Source organism: Myxocyprinus asiaticus, chromosome 48 (genome assembly GCF_019703515.2).
Source record: "Myxocyprinus asiaticus isolate MX2 ecotype Aquarium Trade chromosome 48, UBuf_Myxa_2, whole genome shotgun sequence".
Taxonomy (NCBI): domain Eukaryota; kingdom Metazoa; phylum Chordata; class Actinopteri; order Cypriniformes; family Catostomidae; genus Myxocyprinus; species Myxocyprinus asiaticus.
In genome coordinates, this window is record NC_059391.1 from 28193146 (window position 1) to 28205645 (window position 12500).

A 12500-nucleotide genomic window follows, 5' to 3' on the forward strand; every position below is an offset into this window, starting at 1 on the left:
TCCCATCTGCCCGGTCTCTAATCCCAATTGCCCCCTCTCCTCGCAGTGCAGCACCCCGGCTGGGCTCGCCGGCTGCTCCACTGGGCCTCTGGAACAATAGGAGGCCTCCGGGACGTCTGGGAGGCGTGTGTGAACACCGTCTGCAGACTGGAGAGCGTCTCGCTGAATGTTGCATGTTAGCAAACACACAATTAGCGTGTCTGCTGCATGCAAATCATACCACGTTACCACGGCTCATGCAATCGGCTCTCGTAGGCCTGAGGAACATTTCACAAGCTTGAATAACCCCCTCACCAGCACCACCACCGCCAAAACCGTCTTCGTCTCCTTGCCTCCTCCTCCTCTTTCTTCATAGTCTTCTTCTAATCTCTGTTCCTCGCCCTGTGGTTCTAAATGCAACCAGGATCAGGGCGTTTTGCAGACGCATGTGTCCGATAGTTCCATCATGATCACGGACACATGCAAGTTTGTGTAAAGGAAGAATTCGCCACACTCTACGTCCACTCAAATCCGCCCCCACCCCCCCACCCCAACCACTATGAGTCTAGTATTTTCATCATGCAAATCACCCACCACAGCCTTTCCTGCGATGGCCTGAACGATTTTTTTATTTGCCTATTGTGAACATTTGGCACCTGTCCCTGACGAAAGCTCTTTCACGACAGAACTCCTTGAGATACTTCCAAAACGTGTTCCTAAAGGCGCTCTGCAGGCAAATCTTTTGGCGGGACACGGGGCCTAGCACTGGCTGGCGTGGATTCCAGGTCACTGCGGTGAAATGCTCCATCCACTCTCTCGCTAAAAAAAAAAACGTAATAATTTCCAAAATACGAAACAACTCCAAAATCGTGCAATTCAGCTTTGTCGCAAACCACTTTCGAAAAGCGTAGCACTAGCATGCAACAAAACGGGAACGTGCTGGCAGGTTTTGGGTGGGCTGTGGTGTAGCTCTCTCTCGAGTTCTCTCTCTACGACTGGGCCCACTAGTAGAGAGGCCCTCACAGCAAAAAAAAAAAAAAAAAGCAGGCTAGTTTTTCCTCTTTTTCCTTCACTCCCCTCGTGCTAAATTATTCTCTGGCGGTCTTCCCCTTGCGTACAGCTTAAAGACTTTGGAATTAGGAAGCATGCAAACCCATACGGAAAGTGAAAGAGTGGTAGAGGGGGAGAAAAAGAGACAGATATGAAACAGCAGAGGGGTGAAAACTCCTCATCATGCATCCCACATGGCCTTGCACTTGAAGGGGAGAGAGAGAGATACTGACAGAGAGAGAGAGTGGGAGGAGACGGAGTAAGAAAGGGAGTGTAATATAGATACTCCTCCCCCAGCGCGCAGACGCAGTATATTTTCTCTCTCTCTCACACACACACACACACATGGATTATCCCACCAGAGAGAGAGAAAAAGAGGGGAAAGAATGAAAGAGCAGCCGAAGTATGTTACTTTCCGCAGAAAATGCGCTAGAAGCTTAACATTCCTTGACATTTCAAACTGAGTGTAAAAAACTGCAGACCCATTTCTAGGTCAAATCTCTCCTTCAAACTCTTGTTTGTTTGCTTTAAAGAAATAGTTCTCCCAAAAATAAAAACATAAGGACTTTCTCACTCTCATGTCATTCTAAAGCCCAAAGTATACTGGTTTTTAAAGGTACTCTAGCGTATGCGTACAGCATACAACAGAAGATGAAGGTGGATACAACAAAAGTGGATGTGCACGTCAAGAGAGAACAGCAAGACTTTGTCCAGTATCATATAGCAGTCGAAGTGCATGAATCATTATGGGTCCTAATAACAAATTGCCTAATATCACATAGCAGTTGCATCATGCATATGCCTGTTTACCTGTGGACGGTCAAGTAGAGTACACTTTGTAAAGGCAAAAGCGTTCGACTTTACGAAAATGCTACACCGAAGTATACTTTAGGCTTAACCCTGTATGCTGTCATTTCTTCTGTGAAACACAAAAGTACAAAAAAATCATACCGTTTTGGAACAACAAAAGGTTATGCAAATTTGAGAGAATTTGGGTGAAGTATTCCTTTAACCACTTCGACAAATTTTCACACAGAAAGATTACCGTAGAAAACTCGACCAATCACCGCACTGGATTTCAGAGCATTTTCAACCTTCCAGCCAATCAAAACAAAGCTGAACAGATAGACTTGACCCTAACCCTACCTTAACCCTGACCCTTTCTTTCCCCCTGCCTGGCCATAGGGAGAACCAGGACTTTTCCCGGTGGGCCGGCCACGAAACGGGGCCGAACGGGTGGCGATAAGCTGAAACGGGCTGCCGCATTATGCCGAACGTGCCGCGACTGGCTGAAGAGCGCCGCAAAACGGCGCCGCAATATGCAGAAAAGGACAGCGACCCTCCCCCGGGCCAGTTTCTCTTCCCAGTCCGCCCCCGCTGGTAAGAGATATTAAACTAAATTCACCACAAACTCAACGTGAATATCATCCACCTTTTTAGGTCAAATATCTCTCTAGAGACTTGCTTATCAAGTCTTTTCTACAACATTTCTCTTAGAAATTAGATTTCCATCAAAAACTCGACCAAACAGAATCGTCGCACTGCCTTCAAGAACAACTTTGTCCTTCCCACAAATCTGAAAGAGGGAAAACAGACAGGCTTGAAAATGTTTGGTTTTTTTTCTCGCAATTTTGGCTTGAGAAACGAAACTCACTACAAATTAAACGTGAAATCTCTCTTTCACACACCATTTCCACAACGTTTCCTTTGTAAATTAGATTTCGATGAAAAACCAACCACAATCACCGCACTGGTTTACAAACATTTAAACTCCCAGCCAAACAGAATGAGGGAGAGAAGACCTTGTTTGAAAATATTTTTTCCCTGCAATTCTGACAAGAGAAACTAAACTCACCACAAATTAAACGTGAACAACAGCAGACTCATTTCTAGGTCAAATGTCTTTCTCAAAGACTTGCTTGTTTGCTCTATTAATTCATTTCTACAACTTCCGTACAGAAATGGGTTTCTGTCGACTGAGCAGAATCACCACAATGAATTAAGGACAACTTTGACCCTCCAGCCAATCAGAATTAGGTTGACGAGACAGACTCCGCCCCTATGATAACGCTCTCCTCACATGACCAATCTCTCTCTCCTTCTCTCTCTCTCTCTCTACTCCCCATTTGTCAATCCGCCTGCCCAAATACCTTCTTTTGCAGCGACTGAACGAGGGAGGTAAAGTAAATACACCCTCACCATGCTGTTAAATCAGTGCAGGAAAGAGTTGCATTCACTCAAGTTTACTCTTTAGCTTTCTCTGCCTCCCTTCATTTGTTCCCAGCATCCAACATTGCAGTGGGTTCGTGCAACGCTATTGTTATAAATAAAATAGAAAATGAGAGAGTAAGGACTTTCAGTTTGCTCTGGCAGTCGCTCCAGAAACCCCTTGAGGCTGGACCTGCTCGCTGAACAAACTTTTTTTTCCCTCTGACTGTGAGCTTGTGCACTCTCCTTCTCTCACTTGTCTGCTTATCCTTCCTCTCTTTAGCTAAACTAATGTGTGTGCAGACAGAGAGAATGCCTGTGAACTGCGAAAATCTGTTTCCAGCTCTTGCGGACTTACTCAACACTTTTCCTAGCACTGCAACTCAAAGATGCAACTTCAGAAGGTGGGGTTATCTAGCATTAGATAGCGTCTTTCTCTGTCTAAACCGTGAATGCAGCGTTTATGGCGATTTAACATGGTTGCTACTGGGGCGCATTCATTCCCAGGCACTGGCTTGGATTCGGAGAGCTGCTTCGTGTCTGTACACACACACAAACACATGCAAACACACTCACACCGTCCGCTACGTTCTGATGTAGCCCATCCTGCCAAGCAGGACTGCAGAGTTAGCGAGCTCGGAGTGAAAACAGAAACCTCACATTGATCATGGGGCCTATTTGAGAGTGTCAGTCGTACAATTCTGCGGCTGCGTCTTCTCCGCCGTTAGGTAGGAACCCTGCCGTTTTCTTTCACACATTACGTCACATCTCGCCATGGCTTCTGACCAATTGGCAGCCTTGTTTCAAGGAGGCAGATAAAGCATTTGCACTTATTTGCAATATCTAACTTCAGCCTGCCAGAGTTGATCAAATCCCTGACGGCTGCGCTAGCTGTACAACAACTGCTTTATCTTTTGTGGTTTTGTTATTTTGTTGGAACGTCTACTTTTGTTTGGCAAATTGAGGAGCTGCAGTAATTTTGTGGTATGCATGGTGCCTGATGCTCAGTTCATCTTAGGACAAGCGTTTGCTTACAGATTGATAGCCAACTATTTACGACCTAATCTTCATGTCTCACGGTTTGCATTAAACCTTATTTCTGGTCTTGATATTATTCTCGATAATTCATACGATAGTTCACTCGAATTATTGATCCCTCATGTTCTCTACCAGAGTAAAAGTGCGCAATGCGAATGTAGGGAACTAACGCAATAAAACAATTGTAAGGAGCTACATGCTAAACACACCAAGATATCTTGACACAAACACTCTCACAAAACTTCTTGACCTTTCTTTAGCCATGCAGCACACAAAATGGCGGATGCCGCCATTTCGTAGATATCGACTGAAAATATATGTTTTTTCTGAAATATTTTTGTACTAAACAAAAATAAAGAGAATGCAATATAATATTATAACTGCTATTCATTTATTTAATGTAGTTTAATTAGTTGTAATGAAATGCATCGCTTTGCATTAAAATTAACGCATTGTTTAATGTATTGTCATTTATTTCAATGCAATGCAATGCAATTTTCTAGAAAAGCTACAGTATCTTTTTGAAGTTTCTCTCACGGATCCTTTTCAATGTGTGATATCCAAACCCATGTTATCAGACAGACGCCCTACAGCACTCTTTGCACCGATGAGACTTTAATTGGATATTGAAAAACAGCATGCCATCTTGCACAAATATTTTAGAGCAGATTTTAGGTGCAACTGCGCTGATATACTGCCTGAGGCTGCACTAGCATGGGTAAGTAGTCTGGAAGGGGACAGAACGCAAGAGTAAAGCACGAGTCTCCTCGTCGGCTTCACACACACAGTGTTTGCTACAGGAAATACTGGACAAATGAGCGGCAACAACAAACAGCCGACAGCAAGAGCTTTGAGAGCTGAGAATGGTCTCTTTCATGTTTGTAAAGACAGAAACAAAGAGTTTCAAGCTAATTCAGCTCAAACTAAAGCAGCTTTCTTTGTTTCTTCTGCATTTAATGAAATCCTTTGCACTCTATAGGAGGCAACTTTTTTTTTTCTTTTTTTTTTTTATAAGCAATTTTTGCCCCTCATAATTTATTTTCAGGGCTTTTTTTCTAACTGTATAAAAGCACAATCAATTTATGCAAAATAGCTATCTATTTAATAAAATCAACCTCATATACAAAAGTAGCAGTTTCTTCACATTTAATTGTTTTTATTTAATTGTATTAATTTATTATTGCATTTTTAAAATATATATTTTTCTCATAAAAAACACTTTACATTACAGTAGCTCTGTATTTGACAAAACTCACTTAGACAGAGAATAATTTTATTATTAATAATTGTAATTTTTTTTACTTTTAGCAGCAATTTAAATGAGCCCAGAGCCCTCTTGAACATCTGAACCTGGCACAAAATGTAAATAGTGTCATTCATCAAATCATGTGTCTATTTTTATAGCAGATTTTTCCTCTCTCAAATAAATAATTAAGATGAAATATATACAGCATTATGCACCTGTATCCTCCGCTTTTCACGACTTGCCACAAAAAAGGCGGCAAAGGCCGCTCAAGGTGGTCTGACCCTTGACCTCCACGCGTGCCTAAAGGACTGCTCCATTGACTCCCTAACGGGTCAGACTCAAAGGTCAGGACCCCAGGGTCAAAAGCATTACCCGAGGGGCTATTCAAGCTAAACTGAAAGGGTGCGACAGTTGTTTGCTTTGACAAGGTAAAATTACGCTCACATTAAGTGTTGCCGACAAGCCCGTCAGCGCCTTGGGAATGACCCTTGCGACCCCAGACAGCTTCTCTTATTAACCGCTACTGACCCTTGACCTCTGCCGTCATTCAAGTGAAACTGGGATCTCACTCACGCAAAATCCTCTAGACGGACGGGTCGCACGCATGCACCTGGTCTGAGAATTAATGTTGCACTGGTTTGAATCCATATTCTCAACCTTAACGTTAGTTCATATTAAAATAAATAAATAGCTGGAATCAGTTTATAATATTTAGCAATTTCATAATAGTATGAGAAAACAAAATGTATGAAATTAATAAAATAATTCATAAATATGATGCATGCTCTCATATTTATCAAAACATATTGTCTTGTGTGTGTTATTACGGTTTAAAGCGGCAGTACAAGACATTAAAAGAGTAAGAAATTACGGCTTTGAAAATGCAGACTTTATTATTTTATGTACAACCCATTTAATAAACCTTATTCACAATTGAAGTATATTGCGAGTACCACGTCTAGAAAATATTGTGAGTGGAAAATATAACATCACATTATAATACAAGGTGTGTGTGAAAAGAGATGAAAAATAATGTAAAAAATTATGATGTACAATAATGTAAAAGCATACAGTAAAACAGTTTTATCATATACTGCTGGTTTATTGTTAAGCACTGAAATTTTACTTTACTGACGACATAAAATATATAATATCTAAATATTTATATACACATATTTTTTCAGCTAATGTTCTGCACCTGTGTCCAATTTGTGTCCACATTATTGAACTACATTTCTTGCATATTATTTTCTCTTCTGTCAAAATTGTATTTGTTGTTTATTTCTTTATATTTTAAATAAAAAATCAATATGGAAGTTGTGAGCCAATCATCAATTCATCAGACCGAAGTACTTAATAATCACTGTACAGAAAACTTCAAATCCAGTGAACCAATGTGCACATGATTGTTTTATTTATTGATAATATTCATAATTACTTTTAAAAAGCTCATCTTATTCTATCTGCTATAAATAGAGGTGTGTCCACCTTTAAAGTGATGTTACATCTTCCTCTTAACACAACCACATTAAACATGCAATCGTAAAAAAAAATTCACCTGCATTTTCTTTCATGTTTTTTGGACAATTTATCCATTCACAAAGAAAAATATTCTGCATGTTTTTTTTGTTTTTTTTGTTGCATGCATTGATTGATTTATACTCTACATTACGAACTGAGGTTTTTTAGGTCGGTATAAATTATTTTTGCTAAATACTATTGTAATTACACATTGTTAAATTAATTCATTTTCTTTTCATTGAAATGCTTATTACATGATGACAAAATAATTATCTGAAACATCTAATGCAAATCTCATATTTCCTTTTATTAAGAAGAAAAAAGTTTGTAAAAACTAACCAATGCCTCTTCTCCGATATAGATGTCCCCTTTTTTTTTTTTCAATAAATACATCAATAACAAACAAGTAGAAAATTAGTTTGAAAGCAAATGTAAATTGATATTGCATGCAAACATTTTATGGAATTAAATGACATTTGTTGAAAATGACTCATCTATTAAAAATCTTGTTTCGGTGATAGGTCTGTTGTACATGTAATACCTTTTGTTTTAATTCGATCCTCAGTTTAGGCTTTACTAAAAGATGCACTGAACTCTCAAAATCACGTTAATGTCAGCTGTTGAGCACGGTGGATAAAACACAGAAGTTGTGATGTGTAAAATAAACTCACCCAGTCATGTTCACCAAGCTGACAAAAAAATATTCAGCTATAAAAGAGGACTTTCCTGCAGATGATTGTAAAGTGGAGCTGACGAACGCTGTGTCCTTCTGTTCTGTCCACTCTTCATCCAAAGCTGGCACGGGACGCAACCTGGCACACAGTGAGAGCAGAAGAGAGCAAGAAGAAACTCTACTTAGGAAATCTCATCTGAAAACACTACCAAATACTTCGATATTTTTGAGTGAATTTTAAAGTATGATACTGAAGTGTCAAAAATCCGGATCTAAACCTAGCTTGAAATAAATCCAACTGAAATGGCAACATTTTGGTCATACTTGTTTCGTCAAACATTTTGAGCAACAAATGGAAATTATATGCAACATCTTCCACTATTTTTCAGTCTGTAACTTGCGTCTGCGATATCGGAAATTTGACTGGATATTCAGTACAGTAAGTAGTGCATCCAAAGTTCGGAAAAGTTTTCAAAATGAGAACTAAAGGAAAATATGAATGTCTACACGGTCCAGCATCAAGGAAACCCATCTCTCCACTATTGCAGGGACAATAAAGCACACTAAAAAGACAGGATGCAGGTTGGCATATGTGCCAATATGCCAACTGCTAAATAACATTCTTGTGTTGGTGGAGGCATTCACCAAAAACTACATTAAGTACTGTGCCGTTCAGACCAGTACCAGCCTAAGTGCCACGTCAGCAATGTCCAACTCCCACCCCCCCCTTTGAAACCGACACACCCATGATGCCCTCTTTGCCCACAGCTTGGTTAAGCCCAAAACTAGTGGCTCTTAACTGGTTTTCCCTCAGGACCCAGATTTTATATTGGGCATCCAAAACAGTACCACAATTGTTCATCGCACAAACGTAAACAGAAATATACTTAAAACATAAAAATTTAAAGGCATTTAGAAACCAAAGTGATCAAGTCTTGGCAAATTTTTGGGTATTGTTTTTAAGGCGGATGGCAGCCAATAATTCACTGCACAAAACACATTGTGGTCAACACAAACCATGCTTATCTTTGTATTTAATGTAGTCTGGACCATATTTTATTTAAGTTTGTATCATTTTGTCCACACTGACATCTATTTAATTTAACTAGCAGAAAAACCTTGTGACAGATGAATTTGGGGCAAATTAGCAAGTGTTATCAGATGCACAGTCAAAAATTTGGACGTGTTTTCTCCCTTTTAACCGCCTGAGACCCGAGTGTGACTTCTGTGTGCATTTTCCCTTTCTAATTTGTAACTTGTAGCACCTAATAAACATGCAAAAAAAAAAAAAAATTCCTAAATATTGATCCTCATTTGGGGACAGTGTAACTAAGCTGTAAAATTTTAAATAATACCAAAATTTAGATTTTTTTTAATCAAATTGTTTATTATGTTTCCACAATGTTTTTGAGTCAATGTGTACATGTGTACAGTGTGTAAACAATGTGTATTGGGAAAAGCACAAATAAAAATACTATACCAATAAAAATGATTTGACTTGATTTTACTTTTATGTTACTATGTTTTTTCTACTTTGGCTACAAAATCTCAATGTTCTCTCTTTGCATTGTCAAACAAACCAGTGTTAGCCAGTGCTGAAGCTATTTACCAATCAGAAATGAGTATAATTAATACTGAAACAGCATCGTCCAATCACTGTCAACAATGTTAAAATAAAAATTATACATTCTAAATCTACGCACTGATTGTCCCATGTCTGCCAAACATGTTGAGTGATCCAAACATCATCTGTAGCCTGAAACTGAACTTTTGATCAGATTTTAGGAGTGAATGCACTTGGAGCATGGAGAGCTATAGGATGCTCCCTTGCTCCCTATTTAGTGATTGGCTTAACCTCTAGTGTGCTGTCTGTCTGCACTGGTCTCAGAACAGTTCGAAATGCACCTTATTTTCATCCTAACTCCATATTAATCCTCTGAAAGCAGCATTTCTTCTCTCAGTGTGAAAATGCACAGTATTTCTAATAAAATCTAGTGCTATTCTCCACTATAGTGGTCATTGTGTTTAACAGCGTGCCGTTTCACGATATTTCGCTCAAATTTAAAAAATGGCATATCGGATGAAACTGGAGACTCTAATCTTTTGACTCAAACAGGTTTCAATGAAAAAGTGAATGAGGTTTCTTACTAGATGTATATTTGTTGGCGTTTCTCCCAAAGACAAACTCTGCTGTGATCAGCGCCATGTTGTTTTATCACATGACTCTGCACGTCAAAACTTTAACCCTTTACAGCCCAGAGTGTTATTCACCCAGTTTGGAATGCCCAATTCCCAATGCGCTCTAAGTCCTCATGGTGGCGTAGTGACTCGCCTCAATCCGTTTGGCAGAGGACGAATCTCAGTTGCCTCCGCGTCTGAGACCATCAACCCGTGCATCTTATCACGTGGCTTGTTGAGCGCATTACCACGGAGACATAGCACGTGTGGAGGCTTCACGCCATCCACCGCAGCATCCACGCACAACTCACCACGCGCCCCAACAAGAACAAACCACATTATAGCGACCACGAGGAGGTTACCACATGTGACTCTACCTTCCCTAGCAACCGGGCCAATTTGGTTGCTTAGGAGACCTGGCTGGAGTCACTCAGCACGCCCTGGATTCGAACTAGCGAACTAGCAAACTCCAGGGGTGGTAGCTGACGTCTTTTACCACTGAGCTACCCATGCCCCCAAATCAGTTGGTTTAAATTAAATTAAATGATGCATAGCGTATAGTGAATGTCCACACAGAAGAATGTGGGGTTGCACGAGGTTAAAGTTAGTAAGTCTTTATTTTGCTATTCTGACTCTACACAACAGACCCACCAGTTGAGAATTAAAACCCTAAACAGCACTAACCATCAATATAAACCAAATAAATCTGTTTGATTAGTGGGCCATTCTGCATAAAAGCAAAGTCATCCAACGGAAAATTCTTTGTCTTCTTTTCTTTTTGCCATTTCTCTGATTGCATATAAACATGCAACTCATCCATTAAAACGCACTTTTGTAAATTGGTGATTTTGGTGTTAGGAAGTCCACAGATATTTTTATTCGAAAATCATTTCAGTTGATTTATCTGCGCAGATGAGTTACAAACAATCAGTTTTTCATTGTTTATTTGATGTTAGTTGATGTTAACTACATCAGATGTAATTGTGAAATATGCCGTTAACAAGAACTTTATTGAGCTGCTGAACTTATGACTTGGAGCTGGGTAATCAATTTTGGACCCAGCAACAAAGAGCCTTATGTTTGTGTTTTTAATTTTTCATTGTGACCAATACATTTTGTAAAAGAGCAGTTCAAATAACAAGTTATGTTCTTTGATATCTAAATCCTGACTTTGCATCAGTTACCACATTCTTTTATGAGAAGGTCTTGCAGCTTTCGACTTGTGAACGTAAAGAACTATGGAATCTGTCTAACTCTCTGTCTAAGTGCCACCTCTCATGGCCCGTCTAAGTGTCTCTGCATCTTTTATTCGGACAGAAAGCTGTCTTTAAAACAGCCCGATTACTGTGGCCTAACCTAAAGAGAAAGAGCGAGATTTAACGGGGGGCTTTTCGCTAATAATCCCTACCCCCTTTCCTTTTTGAAAGGTAGAGCTGTCTCTCTCTCGGTCTAGATGGAGGGGGGCTGGGGGGGCTCAACGAGGTCATGCGTGCCAAGGCCATGACAAAAGGCTCTTTTATGTCGAGCGTATGCAGATAGAGCTGCCTCTTTTGTGCATGGACTCCAAGCTTGGATAGATAAAGGAGGAGGAGTGGACGGAGTGAGAGAGTTGTGCAGAGATCCTGCAAGAGCTCGAGATTGGTGTGAAATTGGTGTATGTGCACGGAAAAGGGAAAAGATGTAGTTCGAACCCAGTTGAAATTCTTTAAAAATGGTGTTCAACTGGTTTTGCTTAAGGACTCTTTGCTTCAGGGTTTTATATTGGACATCAAGTGGCGACCCAACACAGTACCAGAATTGTTTATCGTACAAATGTAAACATGACAAAAGCATTGAAATGTATTATTTAAATAAAACATTATTTTCAATGCATGTTGAGCTCAATCCACAGCGTTTGTGGCATAATGTTGATTACCACAAAGATTTCCAACATTTACTGCATAAATCTGGATTACAGTGAGACATGAATGGAAGTCAATGGGGTCAATCCGTAAAAGTTAAAATACTCACTGTTTCAGTAGTATAGACACAAGACGTAAACAATGTGTGTTAACATGATTTTAGTGTTATAGGGTTTATCTGCATTACGTCGTCATGGCAACGAGGTTGTAAAATTGGCTATAACTTTACATAGATGCGGATAGTTAGTGATTTTATCAGTTATATTGTTTACGTCTTGTGTCTACACTTTTAAAACAGCGAGTATTTGAATGTTTATGGATGGACCCCATTGACTTCCATTATAAGTGCCTCACTGTAAAAGCCTCTTCAAAAGTGGTTGCTGTCAGTGTTTCGGGAGGGGAGTAAAATCAGGTATAAAATCTTGTCCTGTCCCACATTTGCTTTTCTTGTTGAATATCCTGTTTCAATTAAAATGTCACAATATGGCAGCAAAATGGGTTGCAAATAGGGTTGCCAGCCGTCCCGTAAAATACAGGATCGTCCCGTATTTAAAGATAAAATTATGCGTCCCGTACCGAATCAATACGGGACGCGATTTGTCCCATATTTAAGCTGGTCAGATGGCGTCATGGTGAAATCGTTCCAGATCGCCAATTTAACATTTGATATAATTTGGAAAATTTGCCTACGTGGGTAAGGGACCGT

The 12500-nt window shown here is 39.8% G+C and overlaps 1 long non-coding RNA gene across 3 annotated transcripts in view; it reads right to left on the reverse strand.

The window, feature by feature from the left end:
* LOC127437138 (uncharacterized) overlaps positions 1 to 12500 on the reverse strand; it is a 51520-nt gene that overhangs the window by 19451 nt on the left and 19569 nt on the right. The window contains exon 2 of one of the 3 annotated variants that reach the window (XR_007896526.1): positions 7714 to 7854. This is a non-coding gene — a long non-coding RNA (uncharacterized LOC127437138). Of the gene's footprint in view, positions 493 to 7713; positions 9107 to 12500 lie in introns of those variants that run through there. The other 2 variants (XR_007896525.1, XR_007896524.1) reach the window with 2 other exon arrangements.